The sequence below is a fragment of the Globicephala melas genome, chromosome 13 (genome assembly GCF_963455315.2).
Source record: "Globicephala melas chromosome 13, mGloMel1.2, whole genome shotgun sequence".
Lineage (NCBI taxonomy): Eukaryota > Metazoa > Chordata > Mammalia > Artiodactyla > Delphinidae > Globicephala > Globicephala melas.
The window spans coordinates 40,135,826-40,153,918 of NC_083326.1; the positions used below are offsets into that span (position 1 = coordinate 40,135,826).

The following is an 18,093-nucleotide window of genomic DNA, read 5'->3' on the forward strand; positions in this document are numbered from 1 at the left end:
ATGAAATAGAAACAAAGAAAACAATAGCAGAGATCAATAGAACTAAGAGCTGGTTCTTTGAGAAGATAAACAAAATTGATAAACCATTAGCCAGACTGATCAAGAAAAAGAGGGAGAGGACTCAAATCAATACAATAGAAATGAAAAAAGAGAAGTTACAACAGACACCACAGAAATACAAAGCATCCTAAGAGACTACTACAAGCAACTCTATGCTAATAAAATGGACAACCTGGAAGAAATGGATGAATTCTTAGAAAGGTATAATCTTCCAAGACTGAACCAGGAAGAAACAGAAAATATGAACAGACCAATCACAAGTAATGAAATTGAAACTGTGATTAAAAATCTTCCAACACACAAAAGTCCAAGACCAGATGGCTTCACAGGTGACTTCTATCAAACATTTAGAGAAGAGCTAACACACATCCTTCTCCAACTCTTCCAAAAAATTTCAGAGGAAGGAACACTCCCAAACACATTCTATGAGGCCACCATCACCCTGATACCCCAACCAGACAAAGATGTTACAAAAAAAGAAAATTACACACCAATATCACTGATGAGTATAGATGCAAAAATCCTCAACAAAATACTAGCAAACAGAATCCAAATACACATTAAAAGGATTATACACCATCACCAACTGGGATTTATCCCAGGGATGCAAGGATTCTTCAATATAAACAAATCAATCAATGTGATACACCACATTAACAAACTGAAGAATAGAAATTATATGATCGTCTCAGTAGATGCAGAAAAAGCTTGTCATAAAATTCAACACACATTTATGATAAAAACTCTGCAGAAAGTGGGCATAGAGGGAACCTACCTCAACATAATAAAGTCCATATATGTCAAACCCACAGCAAACATCATTCTCAATGGTGAAAAACTGAAAGCATTTCCTCTAAGATCAGGAACGAGACAAGGATGTCACTCTCACCACTATTATTCAACGTAGTTTTGGAAGTCCTAGTCACGGCAATCAGAGAAGAAAAAGAAATAAAAGGAGTAGAAATTGGAAAAGAAGAAATAAAACTGTCACTGTTTTCAGGTGACATGATACTGTACATAGAGAATCCTAAAGATGCCACCAGAAAACTACTAGAGCTAATCAATGAATTTGGTAAAATTGCAGGATACAAAATTAATGCACAGAAATCTCTTGCATTCCTATACACTAATGATGAAAAATCTGAAAGAGAAAATATGGAAACACTCCCATTTACCATTGCAACAAAAAGAATAAAATAGCTAGGAATAAACCTACCTAGGGAAACAAAAAACCTGTATGCAAAAAACTATAAGACACTGATGAAAGAAATTAAAGATGATACCAACAGATGGAGACATATACCATGTTCTTGGATTGGAAGAATCAATATTGTGAAAATGACTATACTACCCAAAGTAATCTACAGATTCAATGCAATCTACAGATTCAATTCAATCCCTATCAAATTACCAATGGCATTTTTTACAGAACTAGAACAAATCATCTCAAAATTTGTATGCAGACACAAAAGACCCCGAATAGCCAAAGCAGTCTTGAGGGAAAAAAACGGAGCTGGAGGAATCAGACTCCCTGACTTCAGACGATATTACAAAGCTACAGTAATCAAGACAATACGGTACTGGCACAGAAACAGAAACACAGATCAATGGAACAAGATAGAAAGCCCAGAGATAAACCCACGCTCCTATGGTCAACTAATATATGACAAAGGAGGCAAAGATATACAATGGAGAAAAGACAGTCTCTTCAATAAGTGGTGCTGGGAAAACTGGACAGCTACATGTAAAAGAATGAAATTAGAACACTCCGTAACACCATACACAAAAATAAACTCAAAATGGATTCGAGACCTAAATGTAAGACTGGACAATATAAAACTCTTAGAGCAAAACATAGGAAGAACACTGTTTGACATAAATCACAGCAAGATCTTTTTTGATGCACCTCCTAGAGTAATGGAAATAAAAACAAAATAAACAAATGGGACCTAATGAAACTTCAAAGCTTTTGCACACCAAAGTAAACCATAAACAAGATGAAAAGACCACCCTGAATAGGAGAAAATATTTGCAAACGAATCAAGGGACAAAGGATTAATCTCCAAAATATATAAACAGCTCATGCAGCTCAATATTAAAGAAACAAACAACCCAATCCAAAATGGGCAGAAGACCTAAATAGACATTTCTCCAAAGAAGACATACAGATGGACAAGAAGCACATGAAAAGCTTCTCAACACCACTAATTACACCACTAAGAGAAATGCAAATCAAAACTACAATGAGGTATCACCTCACACCAGTTAGAATGGGCATCCTCAGAAAATCTACAAACAACAAATGCTGGAGAGGGTGTGGAGAAAAGGGAACCCTCTTGCACTGTTGGTGGGAATGTAAATTGATACAGCCACTATGGAGAACAGTATGGAGTTTCCTTAAAAAACTAAAAATAGTACCATATGATCCAGCAATCCCACTACTGGGCATATACCCAGAGAAAACCATAATTCAAAAAGAATGCTCCCCAATGTTCATTGCAGCACTATTTACAATAGCCAGGTCATGGAAACAACCTAGATGCCCATCAAGAGACGAATGGATAAAGAAGATGTGGTACATATATACAATGGAATATTACTCAGCCATAAAAAGAAACGAAATTGAGTCATTTGTTGAGACGTGGATGGATCTAGAGACTGTCATGCAGAGTGAAGTCAGAAAAAGGAAAACAAATATCGTATATTAACACATATATGTGGAACCTAGAAAAAGGGTACAGATGAACCGGTTTGCAGGGCATAAGTTGAGACACAGATGTGGAGAACAAATGTATGGACACCAAGGGGGGAAACCGCGGTGGGGTGGGGGATGGTGGTGTGCTGAATTGGGCGATTGGGATTGACATGTATACACTGATGTGTATAAAACTGATGACTAATAAGAAACTGCAGTATAAACAAAGAAACAAACAAACAGAAAAAGCAACTAATACTAAACTTTCTTTGGGTTATTTGTATGGAAATATGTTAATATAAATGTTTCAGACATTACATGAAATTTCTAAAAATCTTATATGTTCTGGTATAATGTTATGTCATAATTCTAGTTATTACTTTAAAATGTATATCTCAGAAATAACTAAATTTCCTTGTGAATTGCATTATTATGAACTTTCATCAAATCTTTAACCGTGGTCATTCTTAAGTCTTTTGTCATTTACAGACAGTTCTGGCTGTGCTCTGATGCTTTTGCAAAAATGTTCCTATGAAAAGGTTTCATATTCAAGGAATTCATGGAAAAGACTCTGACAAGTACAGGTTTCTGGTAACTGACTATACTGCTGAACTGAATGAATAAGCATTTTCAGAACTCTAATGGAAAACTGATGAATTCATAAAAGTGCTAACAAAAGATCAAGATAAAAAAAATTAATTACATGGGACTGAGTGAATTGATGAGGATGATTATAATTTTTGTGACTTTCTGCTTGAATAATAATAAAAAAATCCCACAAGGACTCAGAGGCAAAAAATATACAAATCAATTCACTGCAAAGTAAAGGAGCTATTACAGTGGAGGATTACTGGACTGAATGTCAATATTGTGACATAGTATGAGTGTGTTTCATGTTTGGTAATTGCAATCGTTGTTGCTTTTGTTGTGGTCATCCATTTACAATGCTTGGTGTCAGTTTATTTATCTCTTGTAAAAATAAAATACAGTGTGTGTGTGTGAGTTGTGGAAAAAAAAATCATCTGTCAAGTTCACTAAACCAGGTGTAATGTTCCTTAACCTGTTCTTACTTGATCAGCATGTCTATGTTAATCTCCCCGCTGGCATTCTGTGATGTACCATTCTTTTCATTCATGACACTTTTCTCATGGCACTATCATGATCTGAAATGTTATATACACATAAATATATTTAGGTATTCATTAGTTTAATATCTGTCATCTGACACATTGTAAGCTCCGCAGAGAAGTTAGTTAAACTGTGCACCAATTTCATCCCAGCTCCAGTAGTTATTCAGTAAATAGTTTTTGAAGGAACAAAGGATAAATAATTGCGAACCTTTCTGAATTTGGAAATTGATGGATATTCTTAAATTTCAGCTGGGCACAATTAGTAAAGAAGGCAGAGTACCATGTCATGCAACACAGATATTTTTTAAGTCTATTACTGCCTGTGTTAGGCAGGGTCATTTTAGGTCCAAATGATAAAACACAACTGGACACGCAGTTTCACAGAGCACAGAAGGCGGCTGATGTAGGTATTCTGAACAGAGGAGCACAGTGGGCTGAGAGGAGCAGATCTTTGGAATCTCGTCTACTTCGAATTCAGGGTGCACTCCTTGCTGACTGCATGGCCTTGAGCAACTTTCTTAACCTTCTGAGCCTCAATTTCATCATCTAAAAGTGAGGATGATACTATTACCTAGCTAGTGGAATGGTGGTGAATATTAAATAGATAACATACGGAAAGCGCCTAATGGGGAGCCTGGTACACAGTACAGTGGCTCTTAATATTTCTCAATCTTGGCACTATTGACATTCGGGGGCAGATCAATTCTTTCCTTTAAGAGACTGTTCTGAGCATTGTAGCACATTTGGCTGCATCCTGGCTTCCACTCACTAGATGCTAATAGCCCTCCACACTGTCAGGCCCCTGGCTGAGAACTATTGCTTTAGAGTCAGGTGGGCAGGTCTCTGTACACCTCTTCAGAGACAGAGGTAGATGATTTTCTGTCCTGTCTACATATAGGGCACAGTCCACACAAATGGCTTTGTTATGACTAGTGACAGTTTTCCTATTTAAGTAAAAAATCATCCTTCTTTCTAAGCACTGAAGTGTGTATCTTGTCTGGTGTACTTCAGATTTCCCTCTCCGTGGGCACAGGAAGGTGAAGGAATAGCAGGACGTGAGGGTGGGGTCTGACGGCAGAATCACTTTCCAACGCTAGCATTTCCTTGATGTCTGATTTTTCCCCTTAAAAATTCATGCTAATTTTGCTTTCAACTCAACTGTTTAGTAACTGCTGTCTTCATAAAAATGGAATGTCCCCTCTCCTATTTACTTGAGTAAAATACTCAAGGGGCAGTATTTTACCCTGGGGTTTAAGTCCCCAGGCATACAAGCAAGCAGCCCAGTTAGAACAGAATGGTGTTATGTGGATGACCTTTGAGTTGTTGGTGGTGTTTTCTTCAAAATGTATCAGGTCTTTTTTATTTTATGGGTTAATTTCACCAACCGCTAAAAGTCCACTTTCCCTTTGCTTCTGCGCTGCTTTTTAAAACAATGGACTTTCAACAGGGGGAGAAATGAATCCTTAAAAATTCAACTTGGACTTTCAATTATAAGATGAATAAGTCCTGGAGATCTAATGTACATTTAATAATAGTGTATTGTATACTTGAAATTTGCCAACAGAGTAGGTCTTTTTAAAAAAATTTATTGATGTATAGTTGATTTACAATGTTGTGTTGGTTTTTGCTGTACAGCAAAGTGATTCAGTTATACATATATATATTCTTTTTCATATTCTTTTCCATTATGGTTTATCAAAGAATATTGAATATAGTTTCCTGTGCTATACAGTAGGATCTTGTTGTTTATCCATTCTATATATAACAGTTTGCATCTACTAACCCTAAACTCCCAGTCCATCCCTCTCTCAACCCCCCTCCCCCTTGGCAACCATAAGTCTGTTCTCTATGTCTGTGAGTCTGTTTCCAACAGAGTAGATCTTAAGTGTTCTCACCACACACACAAAAAAACAGTAACTCTGTGAGGTGACGGATGTATTAACTAACTAGATTGTGGTAAGCATTTCCCAATGCATATGTATATTAAACCATCATATTGTACATCTTTAAAAAATCATATTGTATATTAAATATATACAATTTTTATTTGTCAATCATATCTCAGGAAAGCTGGCGAAAAAATAAAAAGTATAAGAAAAAAATTCAATTTGGAAAAGGTAATATTATCAAAGAATGGAATAAACGCTGAAATAATTTCCTCCCAAAACTGATCAAACAGAATCACAAGTATTCAGAAAAAGCTGTTTGAGAGTGTGAGCCCTAGTAGACATTTCATTCTGTATCCTGTAAAAACTATACAAAAGATGTTGGGATCCAGTCTCTTTGCTTCTATGGTCACTCTCTGAACCCCTATCAGACCACAGAAAGGAACGTTACATTAAATGCAAATTCTCACTTTCATGATTTAATGAGCTACTTCTGAGAAAGCTACTGTTCCACCAGCCCATCAGAAATGTCTGGGACGGCTAGTGCAGAATTAAGGTGTGGGTCACCCAGCTGAAACTAATGTCAATGGTTCACTTATTCATTCATGTTCTTCAGATTCTCGGATACACCTCCACTGGTTACCAGGCAACCGCAGCTCACTGCAGTAAGTATACATTAAGCATGGACTCTATGTGTGAGTATGAAAGGGATCTGAGTATTTTAATGAGAAGGCACTCATGAGCTGAACTAGACGATTATCTTTGTTATTATGTAAGACAAAATACGAGGAGGGCCTTTACTATCTTTTAGAAAGTGGATTAATACTATTTTCCTGGAAAGCCTTCGTGCTTACAAGGGGACAGCCTTACACACCACAGCCTCAGACCTGGATGATATGGAAAATCTCAGAGTCCTTTTTATCGGCTGGAGGAATTCCGGTTAAGAACTGAGTTTAGGACAGGGGTTTACAAACCCTGCTTCTCAGACCCTTTCACTCCCTGTACTGTAGGAAGGGAGACTCCAGGAGAAACTAGGAAGGTTTTTATATTAGGGTTATCTTATCATTGTGTCTAATGTCTGCAAAAGTTTCTTGCCAAGAGAGAATTCAAAGTATTGTGGCAATGTGGCAGGGTTTGAGGTGGTGGCATGCTTTGTATTACTCAAGGTGGCATTGTCGGCCGTGTAGGAGGTATATGAATTGAGGTGGGGGGGCGCTAAATCAGGGATCCTATTGAACTGAGGTCATGAGAGGCTCATTTGCTATGGCTGAATGGTAAGAACGTAGTCTTGTCTGCAAATACCATATGATATCACTTATATGTGGAATCTAAAATATGGCACAAATGAACCTATCTATGAAACAGAGACAGACTCACAGACCTAGAGAATAGACTTGTGGTTGTCAAGGGAGAGGGATGGACTGGGAGTTTGGGGTTAGTAGATGCAAACTGTTGCATTTAGAATGGATAAACAACAAGATCCTACTGTATAGCACACGGAACTATGTTCAATATCCTGGGATAAAACGTAATGGAAAAGAACATAAGAAAGAATGGATCTATGTGTATAACTGAGTCACTTTGCAGTACAGCAGAGAGTAACACATTGTAAATCAACTACACTTCTATCAAAAAAAAAAAAAAAAAGAACGTAGTCTTATCTGGATAGTGGTCGGCTTTTTTCTCCCCCTATGTGCCTTTTATGGCTGCTCCTACTCTGGGAAGAAATTCAACTTCAGAAAGGAAACCATGTGGTTCTAGGAGTTGTTCATATATATTAGGAAGGAATGGTATAATGATAAAAACATGTTTTTAGAAAAAGACAGCCACCTTACTTATCTATGCACCTAGAATTGGAAGAAAGATTATGGTAAGTGTTTATCTGAGTCTGAAAGCATATTAGATACATAAACGGTAAAATTTCCAGCTCATGGTTACAGAATTGTTAGGAATTGACAGAATAGAGAACTGCCTTATTCAACTGCTTTGATGATTTGGAACTATCAGATTCACAGTTTAAGATTTTGCTAAAATAAACACTGTACAGATTTAAAAGTCAGATTTTGAAAGTTACCAAAAAAATCGATTGATTAAAATGCAAGCTAAAACAATAAAGTCACTCATAAGAATATACTAGCATGAAAGCACATTGTTATTAACTTTTGTAAACATCATAATCCTTAGTGTTTTGACAGGAAAACATTGCTCCATCCATTTTTGTGATGATCACAATTTTTCAAATCATACTTATGTAAAGGTAAATAGCATTCTGCAAACTTCTGGGAAAATCAACCAACAGAAGATAACCCAGTAGGCAGGGACATAATCTGGAAATGCGAATAGAATTCTTATTTTTTCTAAGATATTACATATTTATATTACTCAAAGATCAGCACAGCACATATGCTCCTATTTTTAAAACTTATTTTTCACTTCTGGAATGTTAAGTTATCCATATAACAGCAGTAAGCCAAAGACACAAACAAGTATCTTTTTGTTTTTATATATAATGTACTTATGGACTGCATTATTTTACAGTGAATATGTTACAATCACTTTGGTTGCCATTTTTTGGCATCACATTATGCCTGCCATCAGTTGGGCTGTTTTGAGATTCCCATTAAAGGGCAATTTAGGGCTTTTATGCTGCGGTTTCACACACATGCACACACGACAGTAAGCAAGATGTGGGCCAGGAAGACATTTCTGGTTTTGCTTAGCCAGATGTCCAGCACCTAGCAAAGCTCCTGATATTTACTTAATTCTCAGTAAGTCCTTGATGAATAGTAACCCTACTTCTATGTATTATAAATAAAACCCAAATCAAGCCTATTTCCTCAGTCTTCTCTCCTTACATGTGGAAACTTCTCTTGGGGGAAAATAAGATCAAGAATATAGGAATATTGGCTTGTTTGTTTCATGGAGGAGAGCAGCTAGGTGGTAAGAGACTCAGATAGGTCCTAGGTGTGGCTTTGCTGCTGATATTGGGGGTATTACTTAACTTTTCTGGGTTTCAACTTCCTCAACATAAAATTAAGGGGTTGCTGTGGTCTGAACGTCTGTGTCCCCCCAAAATTCATATGTTGAAATCCTAATGCCCAATGTGATAGTATTAGACGTGGGGACTTCAGGAGGTGATTAGGTCATGAGGGTGGGGCCCTCGTGAATGAGATTAGTGCTTTTATAGAAAAGGCCTAACAGAGCTCCTAAGCCCCTTTTGCATATAAGGACAGGAGACAAAGCACCTGCTATGAAGCAGGAAATAGGCCCTCACCAGAACTTGACCATGCTGGTGTCTTGATCTTGTACTTCTCAGACTGCAGAACTGTGAGAAATAAATTTCTGTCTTTAATAAACTACATAGTCTCTGGTATTATGTTATTGTAGCCTGAACGGACAAGACAGGGGTCTAGGTTAGACAATCTAAAATATCCCCTATGATGCTGAAATTCTACAGTGCTAAGACATAATCTGTGGCAAGTCTAACTAGAATATTACTCGGAAGAATTATACCTTATTTGTCCCAGGCTACCAGGTTCCTAGCGCAGGGTCAGGGAACATAAGAGATGTGTAATATATATTTAAAGAACAAATGAATAAATGAATGATCATTATAGGTATAAAAATGTGGCATAAGAATCATTAGGATTTTTCACAAAAAGAAGGAACCCTTCTCTGGATACTGATTTTTGCAATTAAAATGAAGTCAGAGGATTGCTTTTTTTTTTTTTTTTGGTTGCAGTATAGTTGATTTACAATGTTGTGTTAGTGTCAGGTGTACAACAAAGTGATTCAGTTATATACATATATATGTGTAGATATATATTCTTTTTCAGATTCTTTTCCATTATAGGTTATTGTAAGATACTGAATATAGTTCCCTGTGCAATACTGTACGTCCTTGTTCTTTACCTATTTTATATATGGTAGTGTGTATATGTTAATCCCAAACTCCTGATTTATCCCTACCCACCTTTGCCCTTTGGTAACCATAAGTTTGTTTTCTATGTCTGTGAATCTATTTCTGTTTTGTAAATAAGTTCATTTGTATCATTTTTTAGATGCCACATATAAGTGATATCATATTTGTCTTTCCTTTTTTGAAACCTTGGAGTTTTATTTCATATCAGTTATTATTCTTATATTATACATGGTATTTGAATCATATGATTTAAAAAAATTCAGAACAAGTTTATGTACTCTCTTAAGAAGTGCTAATAGTGTCATTATGTCTAGAGAAATTTTTATTTCGCATCCAATGCAAATCCTTTCATAATTAGTTATAAATATTCATTTCATAGATATTCTTAAGGAGGAAAAAGGAAGAGAATTCCTTGCCTTTAAAAGTCCCCAGTTCTAGTGGTGATTCGACATAACATTTAGCCCTCAAGTTCTATCAGTCTACAGCTTTAGATATCATTTTCAGGCTTATGCTAACATTAATAAATGAGGTTTTTGCACAAATAGGTGTCAGAACCACAAGCTGCTATATCTTTTAAACTCTTGTTGAACAGAAATAGTGCTATTTTTAGCACCAACCTAAACATAAACTTATTTGCCATGAAAAAAAGATTTGTGGACTTATAAATAGCTTACCCTCAGGGCATATTTTAAATGGAAAATTCTAGCATGATGTTACAAACATATTCTTCTTGTAGGATTAAACGGAAAGCTCTTTTAGAGTGGCAATTTGCTGCAGTAGAAAGATATGACTTACCATTCTTGTCCTGCCACTTACCAGAAATATGACATTAACAATTTACCTTAACTCTTGGAATCCTAGCTTTTGTCTAAATAAGAAGGGAAATAATAGGCAATTTGAAGGGTTGTTATGAAAATTAAATAAGATAACGTTTGTGGAGCATCTGTTTTGGTGCTTGGCACAGAATGGTACAGATCCTCCCTATAAGGTCCCCTTTCCCCTGATGGAGCACTCCCCTTTTGTTGTAATGGCTGGGCGAAGTATGAGAATCTTCACCACACTAAAAACACTCAAACTTTTCTCAAAATATGACGCTTCATGCTTCATGCAAAACCAAAAGGGACTACTCTGAGCTTGGTAAAGAAGATTCAAATACTAACCAAAAAACTTGGTACTTGTCCTTGACAAAGGGAAGATGGACAGATAACATGAGGAATTACATGAGACTGTGAGTGACTGAATGAGATGGGTTTTCTTTTTCTTGTCTACAGTAGGGGTTGATCTCCTAGAAATGGTCCAAAGGGCTATGTGAATTCAGAGATAGAACTGATAACTGTTGAGCCAGGAGGAGTTCATCAATGACTTCACTGAACCCACAGTAGCAATAGAGGTGGTGGATCTTGAAAGATGACTAAGATATTCCAAGTCTCTGAAGAGTGCACGTGTGCTTGTGGGTAAAGGGGGATTTGGAGGGGGGTATGGATGTGAGGAACGTCTAGGCAGAAGAACCAGCATGAGCAAAAGTGAAGGCAAAAAGCACATGGCTCAGAGAAGGCAGATCATCCCCATGTTAGCCAAGGTCAACTGATGAGGAACAAAGGCAGGTGCTGAGACTCAAGGGGTCTGTTGTGCTTCTGTTATGACATGCTAAGGAATATAGGAGGCAGATTTTGCTCTGCAGTCGATGGGGCGGCCAACACTGGCTTCGTGATTGAAGTGGGTGAGGTTAACTAGGTCAGTTGCTGTTCTGCTGGGTACCTATTACATACCAGGAACTGTACTTTGTTGTTTTATGGATATTATTTTCTAGTCTTCACAACAAATTGGATATATCTTTTCAGGTGGGGAATGTGAAGCTCAGAGAGCTTAAGTAACTTGCTGCTCAAGATTATACATTCTTCCATTAAGCAAATGGCATGAAAGAGCAATAGGGTTTTAAAATATTAACATCAGGACAAACCATTAAAGAATGGAAATGATGAGATCTGAATGTCAATTAGGAAGTTGATTTAGGCAGTCATGTTTTAAAAGGAAAGGAGCTTAGGAACACTGAAAAGAGGGAATTTGTGTTCAAAGTGAGGCTGTTAGAGGTTTGAGCAAGATTTCTTAATACAGGTTTATTCTAATATGACATACATTTTAAGATAATAAACAGTGTTGCTTCTGTGTTTTAAAGTTACTTGATGACTATATTACACAAGAGACAGTGCAGCATAATAATTAAGTGCTCAGGCTCTAAGCCAGACTGCCTGGATTTGAACTTTCACCCCAATTTACTGAACCTCAGGCAGGTTATTTAACCTTCCTGGGCCCTAGTTTCCTCATCTTTAAAAAAGGAGATGATAATATTACCTATAGATGTGTTTAAACATGAAATGAAGTATATGTTCATACAAAACAGTGCTTGGTATAAAGTAGGAACTCAGCAAGCATTAACCAGCAATTGCTTTGTGCCTATGTCCTTATTCACCAATTGTTTGTTTAGAAATTATGTACAGTGTACCAAGCACTGTGCTTGTTTCCAGGGATGCAAATATAATAGGGAAGAACTTTTGTATACCATTACAAGTTAATCACTAAAAGGACGCTGTCTATAAGCTTAAATTATACATAATGGCCCATTTCTGGGAACCCTTCTTCCCCGGTAATGAGTGTTAAGCTAAGATACCTTTGTTTAGCGCACAGGAAACAGCCTGACTAGGCCCACCTGTGAATGACTGCAGGGAGGAAGAAATTAACACATCTGGCTGACCAGAACCAGGAAACGTTTGACTTTACTGCCTCCCCTTTTAGTATAAAAGAAGCCTGAATTCTAAGGCAAGATAGTTCTTTGGGACACGAGTCTACCATCTTCTTGGTCTGCCAGCTTTCCAAATAAAGTCATTATTCCTTGTCCCAATAACTTGTCTTTCAGTTTATTGGCCTGTTGTGCAGTGAGCAGTAAGAGCTTGGACTTGGTAACACAAAGATGAGGATAACAGATGATTTCCCTTAACAGATGGATAGCACTTGATTTTTCCAACATCATATTCTGTGGTTCAGCAGAAGTACTACGACTATATCTTGGTTAAAGCACTTTCTACAACTCTTTGGGCACCAGTGGTTTAAAATATCTATTCATAATGTTGCTCATTAGTTTCAGGACTAATAATTCCACTTCTCCTACCCCCTCCTCCAATATGACATTAAGGTATGTTCAGCCTGAGTTACCTTTTATGATGGGTGTTCCCCTTGACCCACCAGGCAGTATTACAAAGTTAGTGAGATGATTTCAGTAGTCTCTGCCCACTTATGTGTACCAAACGCTCAGAAGCTGAGTGTTTGCATCACTGTCTCAGGAGTTTCTTCCTTGCTAATTCATTCGACTTATGTGTAATGTAGTATGCATTATTAATGGGTGTATTTCTCTTCCCAAGACTATTTTTTCTGAATATGACTTTATAAAGCCTCATTTCCATAAACTAGAGAGAAATGTGAATGACTAGAATTTTCGGTGTTGTACCAAACTAAGGAAGATGTGAGGACACCAGTTGTATAGTGCATTTTAAACCATACCATTAAGCTACACATCCCTGTGTCTCCCAATTTTAGGTTATGGAGGGGTCCAGGAAATTCTGCTTATGACCTCATTTTCACATTGTCTCAAAGGATTCTCAGTTAGGTATTGCAGGTTTAACACTGACGTTGGTTGAACAGATGAAAATTTGTTGGTAGGAGGGACACCATGTCCTTGTGAGTGTACCCACAATACATTAAAATGGACATATGAGCAGTCATCATGACCTCTGAGAAAAGATTGAAAAGGAAAACGTCTACATAAATAAATGAGAAGGAAATGAAAATAGCGAGGCACTCGGGTTTAAAATAACCAAGTAAAGTGCCAAAACGATTAAGTACAAAGCCTCTTTACTATCCAGGAAGCCCTTTAGAGTGAGTGCGATTGTTGGGCAGCGGCGAATCGTTCACCTGTCAAAAAGGACAGACTTCGGCATCCTCATCACTTTGCTTTCCAATATACTCAGTGTTTATTAAGGCACATGGGAAATGTTCGGACCATAAGGGATCTTCAAATAGCAAACAACCATTACTGAAAGACAGTGATCAGATCCATAATAAAATAAATCTGAAGCCTGAGATTTAAATGTGAATGTAGGAATGAGACTGATGCCCTATGAAGTTCTTATACTGGTCGTACAGAAGCTTGTGAAATGCGAATATTAGAAAAGTAAAACTCATATTTGGCACATATCTGAGAATTTAAAAAATCTTCCCATTAATTTGATATGCAAAATGGGAATATTGACAAAGACTCTGTTAACACTAACAAGTTAATGCTGCAATATTGTATAGCTTAGAATATGGCTTTAAATATATTAGGTTAGTTTTTTTCAGTGTAAAAATATCCAGCTTTACATTTAACTTAAAATTTTCTTTCCTGAGAAACATTTATTTTCCTTGGGAGAAGCAAGTAATCCCTGTTCACTTTTCTTCCAATAATTTTGGGAGAAATTAATGAAGTACTGATGGGTCGGTTAGGATCTAACCAAGAAAAGAGAAAACAGTCTAAATATTTAAAACAGATGGAATTTAATACGGGAAAATTGTTATACAGATGATGGAAGAATTGAGAAGCTAAACTAAGGATAGCAAATCAACCTGGAGGTTAGTACCAGCAGGAAGCCACAGACACCACTACCCACAAGTCTCAAGGGACGGAGGGAAGAGGTGACATTACTGGAGCTCAGAGTTCAAGGTCACTGCGGGAAGCTAGAGGCAACAGGGGGTGGGGTCTAGGGGCTGGAAAACCCAGCCTCTAGGGGTCAGCCCCCAAGGAATCAGCAGAATAGGAGCAGGGCAAGGAGTGGATGTGAAGTTAAAAACAGGCCCAGGGGCTTCCCTGGTGGCGCAGTGGTTGAGAATCTGCCTGCCAATGCAGGGAACACGGGTTCGAGCCCTGGTCTGGGAAGATCCCACATGCCACGGAGCAACTAGGCCCATGAGCCACAACTGCTGAGCCTGCGTGTCTGGAGCCTGTGCTCCGCGACAGGAGAGGCCGCGATAGTGAGAGGCCCGTGCACCGCAATGAAGAGTGGCCCCTGCTTGCCGCAACTAGAGAGAGCCCTCGCACAGAAACGAAGACCCAACACAGCAAAAAATAAATGAATAAATAAATAAATATTAAAAAAAACAAAACAAAACAGGCCCAGACCAGCACAGTGGAAAGCTGAGAGTTAAGTAAGTTAAGAAAATAAGTTTTCCATGTTCATTTTCTCCTCCGGAGCAACGTTACACTAGGCAAACTGATTTACTGATATTTTTAAAGGGCATTAAGTTTAGCTCCTGGGAATTACATTCAACAAATATCTTGTAAATAAATGAAATCACCATTTTAGTTCCACATATGACCTCAATAAACCAAATTTACACCCCCTTAAGATGATGAGACAATAATCCACCTTCACTTTGAAGTTAATAAAAGGTAGAAAGGAGTCATCACTGTCATTTTGGATTAGATTTAGACAGTGGTCAATGCTCTGTCAGTTGCATTGTTTTATTCAGAACTGAGAACAGAGGTACATTCTGATGTTCTGGAAATCACCAATCTTTACAGTAGATAATAAAGCCACACTTTGAAAACAGGACTCAGGAGGAGGTGGAAAAAGCCACACAATTTCCTCAATAAGACCACCACTCAATTCCTCTATTCCTCTCTGATCTGCTGAGAAATGACAGTGGCATACTGCAGACTAATAGGCACCAATTTGTACGCTCATGTCTTTTGTAGCATGGAAGGGTAATTACGTATGGTGATGTAAAAAATATATATCCATCTATCTCATGATCAGGAAAACAAAGTTTACTGTGTAAGCACATGTGCATGATTAATTGTGCACGGCAGTTTGAAAACCACACCTAACCTAAACCATGCCCTGCCTTAAATTAAGCAATATGAGATCTCCCGGGGGGCAGCCTCTGAAATGTTAGCCTTATCTCACACCCAGACCTGTAATGATTAAACTGTCATTTCACCATTAAATTTTTCTCTCATTTATATCATTAAAACACGGTCTTAGCTCATTTTTGCTTATTACTTTGATATTAAATACTGTTATATATTTAAAAACTTGATGACCTGTAGAATAGAATGAAGTATTACCGCATCTGCTTAGTAGAAATCAGCAAGAGATGTCAAGGTCATCTCTGTGTCTTACACCTCATCATTCAAGATGGTTTCTGATAATAAAAATAAATAAACAAAAGGCACAGAAACTAAGTCTTTCACTATGTGGCACCTCATTAAAAGTATAAAATGCTGGTTATATTGAACCCCATTTTCTTTTCATGCAAAGAAGAGAAACACTTTAAGGGGAAATAGTTCAATGTCCATCTTAAATTTCTTGTCTCAGACTCACTCACCTAAAATTCAATGAAGAAACAGCATGGACTTTTCAAAACCATCTATTTTCTTTTCTTGGAAATGGCAGTCAACTCTGGCATTTAAAGACTTTCCAAGCGTTTCATCCAGGGACTGGTAAATCTCACTTATCTGCAATGAGAAATTACACTTTTATTTAACTAAGCAACTCACACTTACATGTTTATTACAGAAACAGAATGGGCAGATCTAGAACATATGGTGTTTTACAAATCCGTTCATCCACTAAGGACGATTTGTAATACTCAACTCAGAACTTTGGTTTTCATTTACTATAAGAAATGTTGAAAAAATAGACATTTGTGCCAGAAGTTGTTTTACAGAGGAGGATGGTGAGGACCAGAGGGGTAAAGTGACTGTCCAAGATTAAGCAGCTGGTTAGTAACAGAGTAGCCTTGAACCTTGGGCTGCTAACACTGCCTCTTGTTTTTGGTTGATTAAAAACCCAGAAAAGGGAAAACCTGGAATCTTCTGTTTTCCAAGTTGGTAATTTTCTGGAATATTGTGTCACCATAATTTCTCCTAAAGCCAAGGAAACTACAGCTGGAGGCAGACTCCTCAGACTGGCATCGCCTCCGATGGTAGATGCAGGTGTAGGCTACCGCAGAGGCACCCTGACATGATTGAATGATCCGCACGCTTTATGATGTTGTAGAGCAATGACGTAGATAGTAAATAGTTCAGAATATGGTCTGTTGGTGTTTCTTAACATGGTGGAATGATTTTTATAATCTTTTGCCTTCTGAGAAAACTCACAGATGAGAATGGAAGGAGAGGCTCCAGGTCGCACGCGGCAATTTGCCCAAGAGTCCTGCTGCATGAAAGTGACCAGATGCTTTACCCACCATCTCTCATCAGCTAGTCCTTCCCACCTTTCTTTCTTCCCCTTCCCTTCCCCCCTTTCTTCTTTTCACCAACACACAGGCTGGATGTTACTATCCCACGTGCTAGGTGGCTTGAAGCAGCAGAAATGTGAAGTCAGGAAGTCCCATGTTCAGAAGAAGGAAGAGAATGGGGGGAAGGGAGATCACAGCAAATAAAGCGGAGAAGATGTCTGATGGCAGTAAAGCCAGAAAAGGAAGGGACAGAGGAGCCTAGCTCTGTACTCTGGCTGGTGGGAGATGGCCTCTGTCTCCAGACCCACCCTTCGCTTTCCTCTCCCAACTGTCTTCTTCGGCCCAGGTTATCTAAAACAAGGGCATAATTATTTTTAACTTTCATGGCTTCAGGCCTCCTAGGCTTTTGGGTTCATAGAGAAAATTCTATACAATAACTCCCCCCTGCCTCTAATCCAAGTTCTCAGATATATTCATGATTGCATTATATTTATTTAACAGGATATAAAGAGATTTTCACGACACAATTAACACCTGTTCTCTCACATTAGAACCCAATAGTCTTTCACTGTACTTAGATTCTAGGGACATGCATACAACTGGCATTCTTTGAATTAAATGTATTATTACAACAGTAGCACTTTCAGATATTTTTTGGTTTCTTAACGTACATGCTACTAATTTTTAAAAAAATTGGGGTTTGGGTAGATTAGACCTATGCATCTGGGAATAAGTTATATGTTAAAAATATTATCCCTCCCTCATGAATGCAGCTCTCCAAGTCAGAGCAACAGGAAATAAATGGAAATCTTACACCATCTTATATAATTTTATATGACTATATATATGTGTATGATAAATCTTACACATACAGATAAACTTACATCCAGTTATATCTGGCAACGTAGAGTCACTCAAGAAATCCCTTAGGCCTGGGCACCTCTTAGGATCAAGCTGCTGCTTATACTCCTCTGCCTGGCAATTTTGGGAAGCACGTTTTGCATTTTTGGTTTTTGCCCAGGTCCCTGGGTCATCCCAGATTGCAATCGACTAGGAGGGCGATGAGTTCAGATAGAGATGCTGTGTGAAAGGACCCACAGGGAGGTTCAGGTTTCACGCCTTAACTGG

The 18,093-nt window shown here is 37.8% G+C and overlaps 1 protein-coding gene across 35 annotated transcripts in view; it reads right to left on the bottom strand.

Annotated features, from left to right (window-relative positions):
• DTNA (dystrobrevin alpha) overlaps positions 1-18,093 on the bottom strand; it is a 403,422-nt gene that overhangs the window by 196,727 nt on the left and 188,602 nt on the right. For 34 of the 35 annotated variants that reach the window (XM_070047039.1, XM_070047037.1, XM_070047040.1 and 31 more), the window contains one exon: positions 16,111-16,240. The exons of the other annotated variant lie outside the window; for it this stretch is intronic. The gene's annotated coding sequence lies outside the window, so the exon portion shown is untranslated. The remainder of the gene's footprint in view (positions 1-16,110; positions 16,241-18,093) is intronic. 35 annotated transcript variants of the gene reach the window in all.